This window comes from Loxodonta africana, chromosome 7 (assembly GCF_030014295.1).
Source record: "Loxodonta africana isolate mLoxAfr1 chromosome 7, mLoxAfr1.hap2, whole genome shotgun sequence".
Classification (NCBI taxonomy): domain Eukaryota; kingdom Metazoa; phylum Chordata; class Mammalia; order Proboscidea; family Elephantidae; genus Loxodonta; species Loxodonta africana.
Window position 1 is genome coordinate 76426700 of NC_087348.1, and position 14994 is coordinate 76441693.

General features: G+C 38.0%; 1 pseudogene; it reads left to right on the forward strand.

Moving 5' to 3' along the window:
• Positions 1 to 5828: 5828 nt before the first annotated feature.
• LOC135232148 (olfactory receptor 5P76-like) lies at positions 5829 to 13055 on the forward strand (annotated as a pseudogene).
• The last annotated feature ends 1939 nt before the right edge of the window (positions 13056 to 14994 follow it).

Genomic DNA, 14994 nt, shown 5'->3' on the forward strand with positions numbered 1-14994 from the left:
TGCCAACCTTTTGGTTATTAGCAAGTGCTTAACCACTGCACCACCTTGGAAAGAGAGATTGATTTTGAGAAATTGGCTCAGAGGATTAAGCGGGCTAGGAAGTCCAAAATGTCAGGTAAAAGGCTGGAAATTCCAGCAATGTCTATTTACAGTGTTAAAGCTCAATCCTTCTGCTTCAGAAAACCATAGTTTACTCATAAGGCCTCCAACAGTTTGGATGAAATGCATCCACATTATGGAGGGTCATCTGCTTAATTTCAGGTTAATTGATTTAATGGTAATCACACGTGAATACCTTCATAGCAACATCTGGACTAGTGTTTGTCCCAACAACTGGGCGCCATAGCCTGTTCATGTTGACATAAAAGTAGTCATCACAGGGCATTAATCATTTCATTCATTAAACAAATTTATACTGAGTGCTTCTAATGTATCTGGTACTATGTAGGCTATTGGAAGTATAAGTAACAGACAAAGGTGTCTGACTTCCTAGAAATAATCTTCTTGCAGTGGAGACACACCACAAAACTAATAAGTATGTGATATGGACCGTTAGAAGTTGGAGAGTGCTGTAGAGAAAGAAAAAGCAAAGCAGAGTAAGGGAGACTGACATGTCAGTGTAGACCTTGCTGAGTAGGTAACATCTGAACAAAGGACTAAAATAGGTGAAGACGCTTCATGCCAGATGTGTTGCTGCCTCTGTAGAGACATACAATTGACCTTTGAGGCTTCTGTTCCAACAAGGGCAGAGTTCATAATTTTAATCAACACTCATGATAAACACAAACTAAGTAAAGCTTGATGATATTAAATACATCATAAAATCACATTAGAGCTTACAGGATAATAAGTGAGAACCCAGATAAACTGTGAATACACAGAGAGGTGATCTCAGCACTCAAAAATGCTTTTTCAATGAGGAGATTTGACAAGTAGAAGAAAAAGCTAAGAACTGGGACTGTGGATTTAATGTTCTTTTGGAGTGAAAAAGGCAGAAGTCAAAGCCTAGGGCATCTCCAGGTGAGAAGTCTAATTCATACGACTTACATACACCATGATGGTCAGGAGAAACATGAAGTAAACAAGCCGTTGTACGGATTTGCATGCCCGGAAATATAGGGAAAGTGAAGCCTAGAACTTGGGTTAAGTTGTTCTAAGACAAGGTGACTCTAATAAAGACATGAACATCCTATCTGGAGAAAGGTCTTCATTCCAAGTCTTTATTTTGCCTGCCAATAATTACGACCATCAAAGACTGTGAAAACTAATGCCCAGCACAAAAGAAAACAAGAGACTAAACATGGGAAGCAGAAGGAACAACAGACCACAGAAACGGAATCACTAAGATAAGGGAATTAACAGAGTATAATACTGCTAAGTTTCAAGAAATAAAAGAAACTTAAAAATAAATACAATCAACTCAACTAAATATTAGCAAACCAAATAAAAAAACGTATTAAAGGATTATACACCATGATCAAGTGAGATTTATCCCAGGAATGCAAGAGTGGTTCAACATTAGAAAATCAACCAATGTAATACAGCAAACTAGTAGAACAAAGGAAAGGACCACTTGTTCACCTCAATCAATATAAAAAAAGGCATTCCACAAAATTCAACACCCTTTCATGATAAAAACACCAAACAAGATAAGGAATGTAAGGGAAACGAGTTTCTTTGTGTAGCCTTTTGCCTTGCTTCTGTATAAAAGAGAGAGAGAGGAAGAAATCAGCTTGGGAGATTTTTTTCCTGAGCCCTAAGGAGTTGTTATAGTTTCCCTTGTTATAGTTACCCAAGGAAGAAGCGAGTCCCTGCCAGTAGAAAATATCAGTTATGCAAATAGATAGAGTCACTTGAGAGGGGATTGGTCAGTTTAGTCCAGTGAGGGGATTGGTCAGTTTTTATGCAAAGAGGGTGTATAAAATGTGCCCAGTAAGATTGAGCCACTTGCCTATATAAACATCCATCCCATAGAGGTTGCAGGGATACCTCACTACCATCAAGAAGAGCCTAGAGTGTGTCTTTTGGACCTGGGGTTCCTGTGCTGAGAACCTCCTAGACTCGGGAGCCAGAAAGAGCTATAACACTGAAGAGCAGCATGAGACAGCATGGTGGGCTTCCTGGCTCAAGGAATGAGGTGGCTACAGTGTACTTGCTGACCTATGGAACAAGGGAAATGAGGGCCTTCAGGTAGGAGGCTTGCTGCTGTTGTGGGGTGCATCCAGGCACTTATTGGTGGAGTTATAAGTTCCAGGACAGGCCTAAGCAGAAGCAGAGTCCAGGCCCGGGGGAGTGGAGGTGGGGGTGTGCGGACAGAGGCCAGGCCAGCAGGGGCAGAGATAGAGGCCAGACCCAAGCCCTGATAGTAAGGGCCTGGCATCAGCAGCTGAGCAGAAGCTGTCCTGATTAAAGAGCTATATCCTGAGTTATTTCTGTTACTTCTCTGTATGTGGACTTTAAACCTTAAAACTAACGTACGGGCATAACTGAAACGGACGACTTCAAGCCTAAATTTAAACTCTAATATTAATTAAACTAAAATCTTCACTTCTACTGATCTAAAGAGAAAATCCAGCCTTTTTGTCAAAATTTAACTGCTTGGAACACAAAGGGAGCAATAGCAGGATTTCTGGCTCAGATGAAGAATTGTTTGTTGAAGGTGTTTATTAGGAGCATTTATATTCAGCTTGTTCTTAAAAGAATACCTATCTCAAGCATGTCCATGGAGATTAGGAAATAGGATTAGACTTGATAATGTTAAAATGAAGCCTGTAACTGTCTTATAACTCTGTAACCAAGATGAGGCAAACGTCAGTTAACCAAGTCTTAATCAAACTACATAGTCACTCACTGGAATCTTCTGCTCTTTTTAAACCCGTAACTAGGTAAAGTCGTAAGCCTGTTACCTTAATATGGGGGAACAGGCAGGCATACAGCTGTAATTAAAATTATTCCCACAGAATGCCTTGTTAAACAAACCTAAGGATGTAACAATCTCAGAATGTAACAAATAGACTTAATAATTATAAGAAGAATGTCTTGGTCAGATATGTTAGAGATGTTAGAGATTAATGTTAGGTAAGCTTGTAGCTTAAGAAACTCCTTGTAATTTTTTGTCATGTAATCTTCTCTATCCCCATCTGCAGTCATTTGTTTGCTCCACTTGATAAAACCTCACCATTCTCGCTACAGTTTGGAACACACCACAGAATCTTGCCTGGGTGCTTGTGTGTTTGCCCGTTTTGTGAAATGTTTTATCCTTCAATAAAACTCTGTTTTTATTTCTTTAAAAAAACAACAAAGAAAAAAAAACCAAACCCATTGCTATTGAGTCAATTCCAACTAAATTAGCAGAGTATAAATCTGGTGTTTTATCATGACACTTCCAAGTTAATCCTGATCCCATGTTCCTTCCTTAATAAACCATGTAACTGTGAGTATGGCCTGTGAGTTGTGTGTGGCTATTGCAACAAATTATTGAACCCAGCAAAGAAGTACAGAGTGCAGTAGGGAGGACAGCTGGTGTCGGAATTAGTAAAAACTTTGAAGAGTGGAAGTATGTGTGACCTCAGCCTCATATGAATCAGCTTTGTTCTGATGCTGATTCTCATTCTCCCTGAATTTAGACGAGGTCCGACACTATTGCTATGTCATTGCAGAAGGTGAAAGACTTGTACGTAAAATCCTGCAAGACATTACTAAAAGAAATTAAAGAAGACCTTAATAAATGAAAGGACTTTCCATGTTCATGAATTGGAAGGCTTAACATAGCTGTCAGTAATACCCCAAATTTCTACAAATTCAATGCAATCCCGATCAAAATTCTAACAGCCTTTTTTTTGCAGAAATGGAAAACCAATTCTCAAATTTATATGGAAGGAGAAGGAACCCCAAATAGCGAAAGCAATCTTGAAGAAGAAAGAAGTTGGAGGACTCAGGCTTCCTGATTTCAAAACATACTATAAAGCCACAGTAATTAAAACAACCTGGGACTGGTAAAATAATAGACAAATAGACCAACAGAATAGCATTGAGAGACCAGAAATAAAATCATACATCTGTGATCAACTGATTTTTGACATGGGGGCTAATCTATTTAGTAGGGAAAGAAGTCTCTTCAATGAATTGTGCTGGAAAAATTGGATTTCCATGTGCAGGAAGATGAATCAGAGTCTAAAATAAAAAGGATGAAGAACCAAAATATGAAACCATAAAATTCTTACAAGAAAATATAGGGGCACAGCTCCAGCATGTACTTCTTAATGATGGATTATCATTTTGACAGCAAAAGGATCACTGAAGAGGACTTTCAAATGGCTTAAAAATACATGAAAAGATGCTCAAAGTCATTAGTCCTTGTTGTTGTTAGTCTCTGTCTACTTGCTTATTAGTATTTGTGTAGAATGGGGTGCTGGGCCATTATTTTTCTTATGAGCCACTTTCCCACTTCTGCCATGGGAAGCATCAGGTGGACTTTATAAATTGAGATTAGCAAGAGAATTACACTGAGTCTTTGGTTTGAAGATACTAGCTTCTAGCATCATCTCACTGGTCACATGAGCCACAAACCAGTATTCATCTCTTTGAGGCATGTAGAATGAAAGACTGTCTTATTTGGAAATCATGCATAACTTTTTTACTTCATAGTTCTCAATCTATACAATTTTTAAGGTACTTATTTTAAAAACTTTTGCTAGAAAAAATATGTACATGTCTTACATAATTTTGTTATAAAAAATTCAGCTTCACATGGTGTTCTACCTCATATTCCCCAAGGTATCAAACAGACTTTCTTACTCTCAGTTCCAAATACTTACAAATTGAACAAGCTGAATGAATGAACATAACGTTACCTTTTATATGTGAACTTTAGTCTGCCTTAAGATTAAATATCAAAGTAAATTAAAAACTAATATTTAGTTATGAGAAATTTATTTTATTATATACCAATAACTGACAAATGAAAGTGCACCAACACCTACATAGAAACAAAAATAAAAACATAAACAGGCCGCTTGGGAACCGACAGAACCCTAAGGCTGGTTGGCCTGCGGGATTCGAACTGCTCAGTCTCCCCCGGAGAACGTGATGATGGTCTTTGCCGCTTTTGAATTCACATTTGAATCTTCAGAGATTTATCCCCAAAGGCAAACAATAATACAGAGCTAGAAAGATAGCGTGGCCTCTGCATAAATACAGTGACTCTGGATTTATTACCGAAAGATGAATGAATTATTTCAAGAGGTAAGATTTCAGCATCTGTGAGTGAAACTGAGGGGAAACCCTGGTGGCATTGTGGTTAGGTGCTATGGCTGCTAACCAAAGGGCTGGCAGTTCAAATCCACCAGGGGCTCCTTGGAAACTCTATGGGGCAGTTCCACTCTGTCCTGTAGGGTCGCTATGAGTTGGGATTGACTCGATGGCACTGGGTGTTTGGTTTTGGAGTGAAACTGACGCATTGTTTATAGTTTACCGTTGAGAACACTTTGCTCTCTAAGATTGTGTCTGTGCTCACAGGCCATAGCTGGGTAACCTGGCAGATGTAACCAAGCAGTCAGCAAGCAAGTAAGTTTCAATTCACTTAGGTTTCCAGTCAGGCTAGAGTGAAAAAATGAGCTTAATTCAAATGACCAGGACTCCTTATTTAACCACCCGTACGTAAGTCTAGAAACTCATATAATCTTTAACACTATCTACACATGACATTCACAATGCTAATATATTCATTAGCTTCTATATTCTTTGGGGATTTATTTTAAACATCTTTGAAGAAAGATTTACTTTATTTGTGGGTCTCAGTGCTCTAGGATCACAGTAAAGGAGACATAATGGACAAAGCCCGGGATAAAAAGCCAGAAAATTCGCAAATGACAGTCAACCTGGCCATTAGGTGAGTGATCCTCACTAAACTTCTTAATTTGTGAGGTTACACTTGATTCAACAGTATATTATCTTGAAAATAATATATCATTCTATAATACTCCAATTAGAAACATTGTTACGGTAGAAAAGGATTTTATTTTTTTGAATAATTGTACTTTAATTACATCCTGGTATCAGTCATATAGTGTTTTGTATGCTGATTAGATTGATATTTCACACTCCTTCATAAAGTAATATTTTAACTACAAATATTTAATAAATTTACAAAAGGTGACTATTCCCTAATTTGAAATTCCTGTGTTGTATTAATATCAAGAATAAATGTATTTCTCCCATTAGCACAAGTTGCTTAAACTCCTCATTCTCAGTCTTCTCATGTGAAAAATAAGGATAATAGAAGTAGGTAACCTCGCGAAATTCTTGTGAGAATTTGAACTTATGTAAAATGGTAAGCATTTTTTTAATTTAAAATGGTAAGCATAGTTCCTACCACAAAATAAGCTCTGAATGAATGTTGGTTCTTACTTTGTTGGAGGAAAACCCTACTTCACTAATTCTTCAGGGAGGAAGATAGAGTTTCTAAAATTAGGATTAGCAAGAGAAATAGGATAAGATTTTTGTCTTCAGATCAACAATACCTGTTTACCATGACCACCCTTCCTATGGAAACCCTGGTGGTGTAGTGGTTAAGTGCTATGGCTGTTAACCATAAGGTCAGCAGTTCAAATCCACCAGTTGCTCCTTGGAAGCTCCATGGGGCAGTTCCACTCTGTCCTATATGGTTGGTGTGAGTCAGAATTGACTCGATGGTAACTGTTTTTTGTTTTTTTTTCTTTATCCTTCCTATACTGTAAATTACTCCTCAGAAGGCAACCCTTTGAGGCATTGACAGCGACTGAAAGACTATATCTTATCTGGAATTCCTCCAAACCTCTTTTTACAAGTGACCTATCTATACAATTTTCAAGATGTGTATTTTCTAACTTTTGCTATAATAATTATCGTACATGTCTTAAAAGTTCTTGTTATTTAAAATTCAACTTTGCATAAAGTTCCACCTCATGTTCCCCAAGGTACTTCAATGACTTGTCTTATAAATATCAGGAAAAATTTTCATCAATGAACAACACAGAACAGAAAAAGCTAAGCTTTCGTTTTTATATCTGAAGTTGAGCACTGAGTATCCCTTAATCAGAAACCCTGGTGGTGTAGTGGTTAAGTGCTACAGCTGCTAACCAAAGGGTCGGCAGTGTGAATCTGCCAGGTGCTCCTTGGAAACTCTATGGGGCAGTTCTGCTCTGTCCTATAGGGCTGGCTGCTATGAGTCGGAATCTACTCAACAGCACTGGGTTTGGTTTTTTGATTTTATCCCTTAATCAGAAATATCAAAGTAAACGTGGATCCAATATTTAGGTAGAAAACCAAAACCAAACCAGTTGCCATAGAGTCGATTCAGACTCACAGAAACCCTGAGACAATTTATATTATACTCCTCAATAATTATTAAACAAGTTTATAGACCTCTGCATGAACGTCTAAGGAGAAACAAAAGAATACATTGACCACGTGAGAATGTGCAGAATCCTGTGAGGACCGCAGCTGCTCAGTGTGCGCTCCAGGACGTGATGATGCTCCACAGCGCTTCTGAATTCACAGCTGAATCTCTAGAATCTTCAGAGATTTTTCCAAAGGAAAAGAATAATAAATGATAATGTAACCAAAGTGGCTTCGGAATTGTTACTAAAGATGAGTTCTTTTGTGTGTGTGTGAATGAATCCGAACTGTTGATTTTCATTTACCATCTGAGAACACATCACTTTATAAGGCTGTGTGTACTCACAAGCCAAGGGTGGGAAAGAGGGCAAACGTATTCAAGCAATCAACCAGCTAGTAACAATCTTTGGCTGAATTCCTGTTTCCACAATCATTTTCATGTAAGTAAAAGGAGATAATGCAAGTTACCAGGATTCCATATGACCAGAAACTCATAAGATCGTTCAACACTATCTAAACAAGATATTTAGCCATTTAAAAAAAAAAAAAAACCCACTACCATGGAGTGGATTCTGAGATGCATTGGGTATTTATTGTTAGTAAATAGCTTGGCAGATAAACATACTCTGCTTATGGATCTGAATGCTTTTAACAGCGGACAAAGCTCAGAATATAAAGCCAGAAAATTTGGAGATGTGAGCAAACCTAGCCACTAGCTGGGTGATCCTGGGTAAACTTAAAATTTTCAGGTTACACTTTCTTCAGCTGTACACAGCACGTGTGGCTTAAAACATTGGACAGCAAATAGTCCACGGTCCCACGGTGTTTCTTTTTTCTAATAGAAAGCAGCTCTCCTTTTATTTATTTCCCCCTAATCGTTTTAATGCAGCTCGGTTGGACCAGTGGTTAAGAGCTGACTGCTAACCAAAACATCAGCAGTTCAAATCCACCAGCTGCTCCTTGGAAAACCGATAGGGCAGTTCTACTCTGTTCCATAGGGTTGCTATGAGTAGGAATTTGCTTGCCTGAAATGAGTTTTATTGTTGTTTTTTTAACAGCTTTAAAGACCCCAAACCCTGGCTCTTGCAGCACTGGACAACAAGTGGGACACAGGGAGGTGAATCAGAGGACATGGCTCTGGGCTGGGCTCTTGAGTATTGTCATACAGTGGCTGAGGCTGGGGCTGCGGGGGGCCTGAGTTGCTTCTACTATTCAGGCTTGCAGAACAGAGGGTGGGGCTGGGCACCTCTGCCCTCTCCCCTCTTCATTCCCTCACTTCCCCTGGATTGGATCCTACCACCACCGGTTCCACTGCTCTCTGCCTGCAGTTCCAGGAGCAACAGCAGTGACAAAAGCTGTGACAAGGACGACTGGAAGCTGGCTCCTACAAGGTTTTTAATATGGTGTTAGCATAACTTCCAAATCACATAACATCCTATTTCATAGAACGTATCATGGAAACCCTGGTGGGGTAATGGATAAGTGCTACGACTGCTAACAGAAGGGTCAGCAGTTCAAATCTCCCACACGCTCCTTGGAAACTCTGTGGGCCAGTTCTACTCTGTCTTATGTGGTCACTATAAGTTGAAATTGAATTGATGGCACTGGGTTTGGTTCTCATTATCATGGACCAATGCATACTTGTATTATGTTGAAGACAACAAAATTTTATTCTACAGTGCTCCAATTAGGAAATGTTATTACTGTAGGAAATGATTATTTGTGTGAATAAATGCACTTTACTAATGTCCTGATTATCAATCATATAGTGTTTTGCATAGTAATTAGACTAATATTTCAAACACTAAGTAGTCCCCAATTTATGAGTTACAGATGAACCACACTTAGGACTGTTTTTTTTTTTTTTCATTATCTTACTGTTAATAGCATGTACTACATACAACGTTGCATAATTTGCTGATGTTATCATTCTCAAAAGTTCACTCAAAGATGTTCAACGTTATGATTTACTGTTTAAAACACTGCTGTATAGAGAGCTACGAAAACTGAAAACAAACAAACAAAAGGAAGTATTTGACTTGCCTCAGAACCGATTTACACAGGGTTTCTCAGAATGGAAACTGGTCAAAGTCGGGAGCTATCTGTACTTGATAAAACAATAATATTTTAATTATAAATATTTATAAATTGAATACATTTAAAAAAGGTGACTCCATTCATCCCTAATTTGGAATTCCCTTCAGGTACTATTATCAAAAGCAGTTGCATCTCTATTCGTTTTAGATGATCTTATTCAACCAATAAACCAAAAATCAAACCCATTGCTGTGGAGGTGATTCTGACTCATGGCGACCCTATAGGACAGGGTAACTGCCCCATCGGGTTACCGAGAAGCAATCAGTATATTTGAGCTGCCAACCTTTTGGTTAGCAGCCTAGCTTTTAGCCACTGCACCACCAGAGCTCCATGGTGACCCACAGGCATTGTAAAATATATTAACTAACTAGTCCTTATATATGAGCTGTGAAAATCCTTAAAGGATAATCTAATATCCATCTATTGGCAACTGTGTTGGATTTCGAGGTATTATTTAACTTCATTTATAGAATAGTTACTAAAGAAATGTCAGGCTTGCTGGCCTTCACAGTTTGACTCCCCACTTGCTATATAACCTTGTGCAAGTTATATAATCTCTTTCACTTGGTTTCCTCATCTACAAAATAATAATAACAGCACTTAGTATTATTTTATAGAAAATGGAACTATGTATGGTGGTGCAGTGGTTAAGAGCTACAGCTGCTAACCAAAAGGTTGGCAGTTCAAATCTAAAACTTGCTCCTTGAAAACCCCATGAGGCAGTTCTACTCTGTCCTATAGGGTTACTATGTCAGAATAGACTCAATAGCAAAAGCGTTCTGATTTTGGATATGTGTATATACATATATACACACACACATATATATATACATACAGATATATATATATAAATCTTAGCCCTCTTCTTATCATTAAGCTTGTGATTAATCATAGCTTTTTCTTAAGTTTTCATTACAATCCTGTATTTTGTTTCAAATTATACTCACCATTCTTTTTGTTATTCTAATCAGTTTCTATGTTTTTATGCTTTAGCTTTAAAACCACTTTAAATGCATTTTTGGAAAAAAATATGAAAAAGAAAATCATCATATGTTGAAATTTCTGGTGTTTTTGCCAATGACAAAAATGTGTGTGTGTGTACATATATAATTGCATATGAACAGGTAATGACAAATATATATTTGTCATTACCTGTTTATATGCAATGACATTTGAATGATAACTTTATTTATAATGACTTTCCATATATATGTTAATGAAAATGGAGCCATGAAATTTATAACTTCTTTAATGCAATATTTTTTCATCACAGATCATTTCTCATACCAGCTACATTGTCTCATGGATTCCCTGGCTGATGGGAACCACACTGCAGTGACAGGGTTCATTTTATTGGGCTTAACAGAAGATCCTACCCTTCGGGTCATCCTCTTCATGGTCATCCTTCGTATCTATCTGGTGACCATATCTGGCAATCTCAGCACAATCATTCTGATCAGAATCTCTTCTCAGCTCCATCATCCTATGTATTTTTTCCTGAGCCACTTGGCTTTGACTGACATAGGGCTTTCATCCTCTGTCACACCCAATACGCTCATAAGCTTCCTGGTGGAAGAAAATACAATCTCCTATCTTGGATGTGGGATCCAACATGGATCAGCTGCTTTCTTCGGGACAGTTGAGTTCTTTCTTCTGGCTGCCATGGCCTATGATCGCTTTGTAGCAATCTGCACCCCACTGCTTTATTCAACTAAAATGTCCACGCAAGTCTGTGATCAGTTATTCTCTGTGGCTTATGTAGGTGGTTTTCTCAATGCTTCCTCTTTTACCATTTCCTTCTTTTCTTTATTTTTTTGTGGACCTAAACGAGTCAACCATTTTTTCTGTGACTTTGCTCCTTTAGTTGAACTTTCCTGTTCTGATGTCAGTATCCCTGCAGTGGTCATCTCATTTTCTGCTCTCTCCATTATTACGGTCACACTGTTTATCATAGCCATCTCCTATGTCTATATCCTGATCACCATCCTGAAGATGCCCTCCACCCAGGGCCGCCACAAGGCCTTCTCCACCTGCACCTCCCACCTCACTGCAGTCACCCTGTACTATGGGACCGTTACATTCATTTATGTGATGCCCAAGTCCAGCTACTCTACTGACCAGAACAAGCTGGTACCTGTGCTCTACACGGTGGTGATCCCCACGTTGAACCCCCTCATCTACAGTCTCAGGAATAATGAGATTAAGGCTGCTCTCAGGAGACAGCTGGGTAGGAAAATATTTTCTTAGCAATACCTCTTATTTTGTAGGGTTTGATGCAATAATATTCCATTAACGTAATATTCAAAGAAATTTGGTTCCTGTGAGCAAAATATATCTGCAAATAATTAGCCATATGAGGCTTCATAGTATACGTGGGGGTGGATCTTCAGACAGTAAATCTTAGACAAGAGTGAGTTAACTTTAGTAAATTAAATTGAATTTAAATTTAAGAAACACAAATTGGTTCACATAAAAAAGTCTTAATCTACTGAAAATCCTTTTCAAGTTTTATTCATATATGATTTTTCAAAAGCAATTCTATGTCATAAGTCACGGTTATTGTACCTACAAACCTTTAAGGCCATGTTCATTTTCAACAGCAGATTATGCTGAGATGAGCCTGATAATCCTGGTTTTGTCTTGACTGAGTACGTTCTGAGGGGAAATAACAAAGTGAAACCTGACAGTAAAACTGCTGTAAACATGGTGCTTGAAGAAAGCTTATCTGCTGGGGGTGGTCTCTATGGACTCTTAAAATTCCAGCCTGTGTTTCTGGGTTCTGACTCTGGCCTTGGATATAAGGGGTCCCCAGAGTCTAAGAGGATGAGACCACCCTGAGTAACCTGTGAATTGCTCTATCAGATTAGAAGAGATAAATTCCTCTGAGGGAATGAACACAGTTCCCAAACTCATCAGTGACTAAGCAGAGCAAAAGCAAAAAAGGATTACCAGGAGAATCCAGCAAACTGGATGACATTGAGTCTGTGAGGAAGAAAATCTTGGGGGAATTTATGATCAGGCCCACATCTTGCTCATAAAACTCAAGGGGACGGGGCTGTTTCTCAGCTGAAATAGTGACTACCCCTCTGGACAGGCTAAATGAATCTCTATATGCTGATGACTGCTACATTTATTTCTGTTTCCTTTCCTGACTTGGTGATTCAGACACAAATTCAATCTTTTTGTAAATAGAAACACACAGCATGTCTTATTCAGGTTTCTCTAGAAAAACAGAACCAGTAGAGAGAGAAAAACAGAGAACATACCTTTGAGCCTTCTGTTCCAGCAACTGCAGGTTTGGTCATTTTGAGGAAATCTCATGGTGAGCACAGATAAAGAGAGAGAGGGATTTTTCTAGAGGAACTGGCTTACATGATTATGGGAGCTAAACCTGTTGCCTTCAATCAATTGAAACTCATGGTGATACCACGTGTTACAGACTAGACTGCGCCATATATTTTTCTTGGCTATACTCTTTATGGAAGTAGATTGCCAGTTCTTTCATCCATAGCACTGTTGGTTGGGTTAGAACTGTCAACCTTAGGTTGGCAGACCAAAGTAAACCATTTGCATCACCCAGAGCTGTATATATATTCTGGAATATATGTAAATAGCCTCATGGCAGTCCAGTTGATTTCAACTGAACTGCCACATAGAGTTTCCAATGGTGTAATCTTTAGGGAAGTAGACTGCCGCAACTTTCTCCTCCTGACTGGCTGGTAGTTCCAAATGCCAACCATTTGGTTAGTAGCCAAGTGCTTAACTGCTGCGCCACCAGAGAGAGAGACTGATTTTGAGAAACTAGCTCACGGGATTAGGCAGGCAAGAAAGTCCAAAATCCGTGTCAGGTAAAAGGCCGAAAATTCCAGCAATGTTTACTTACGGTGTTGAAGCCAAATTCTTCTTTAAGAAACCGTAGTTTTCTCATAAGGCCTTCAACAGTTTGGATGAAGCACATACACATTTTGGAGGGTAATCTGCTTAGTTTAACATTAATTGATTTAATGTAAATTACATGTGAATAGCTCTATAGCAACATCTAGACTAGTGTTTGTCCAAACAACTGGGCACCACAGCATATTCATGATGACATAAAATAATCATCACAGGGCATTAATCATTTCATTCATTACAAATTTATACTGAAGAATGAAAACATTTCCTGTGAGAACCTTTGGGACACAGTGAAAGCAGTGCTCAGAGGTCACTTTATATCAATAAATGCACACATACAAGAAGAGGAAAGAGCCAAGATCAAAGAATTATCCCTAAAACCTGAACAAATGGAAAGACAGCAACAAAAGAAAGCTTTAGGCACTAGAAGAAAGGAAATAATAAAAATTAGAGCAGAACTAAATAAAACAGAAAAACAACTGAAAGAGTTAACAAGACAAAAAGCTGGCTCTTTGAAAAAATTAACTAAATTCATAAACCACTGGCCAAACTGACAAAAGAAAAACAGGACAGGAAGCAAAAAACCTGAATAAGAAATAAGATGGGTGATATTACAACAGACCCAACTGAAATTAAAAGAATCATATCAGATTACCATGAAAAATTATACTCTAAAAAAATTGAAAACCTAGAAGAAATGGATGAATTCCTAGAAACACACTACCTACATAAACTAACACAAACAGAGGTAGATCAAATAAATAGACCCATAACAAAAGAAGAGATTGAAAAGGTAATCAAAAAACTCCTAACAAAAAAAAGTCCTCACTCAGACGGCTTCACTGCAGAGTTCTACCAAACTTTCAGAGAAAAATTAACACCACTATTACTAAAGGTATTTCAGAACATAGAAAAGGACGGATTACTCCCAAACTCATTCTATGAAGCCAGCATATCCCTGATACCAAAAAAAAAAAAATTAAAAAAAAAAAAAAGATACCAAAGCTGGGTATAAACACCACAAAGGAAATTACATTCCTTATGAACTCATATGCAAAAATCCTCAACAAAATTCTAGCCAACAGAATTCAACAACATATCAAAAAAACAATTCACCATGATTAAGTGGGATTCATACCAGGTATGCAGGGATGGTTAAACATTAGAAAAACAATTAATGTAATCCATCATATAAATAAAACAAAAGACAAGAATCACATGATTTTATCAAACAATGCAAAAAAGGCATTTGACAAAGTTCAACACCCAGTCATGATAAAAAACTCTCAGTAAAATAGAAATAGAAGGAAAATTCCTCAATATAATAAAGGGCATTTATACAAAGCCAACAGCCAACATCATCCTAAATGGACAGAGTTTGAAAACATTCCCCTTGAGACTGGGAACCAGGCAAAGATGCCCTTTATCTCCACTCTTATTCAACATTGTGCTGGAGGTCCTAGCCAGAGCTGTTAGGCTAGATAAAGAAATAAAAGGCATCCAGAATGGTAAGAAAGAAGTAAAAGTATCTCTATTTGCAGATGACATGATCTTATACACAGAAAACCCTAAGGAATCTTCAAGAAAACTACCGAAACTAGTAGCAGAGTTCAGCAGAGTATCAGA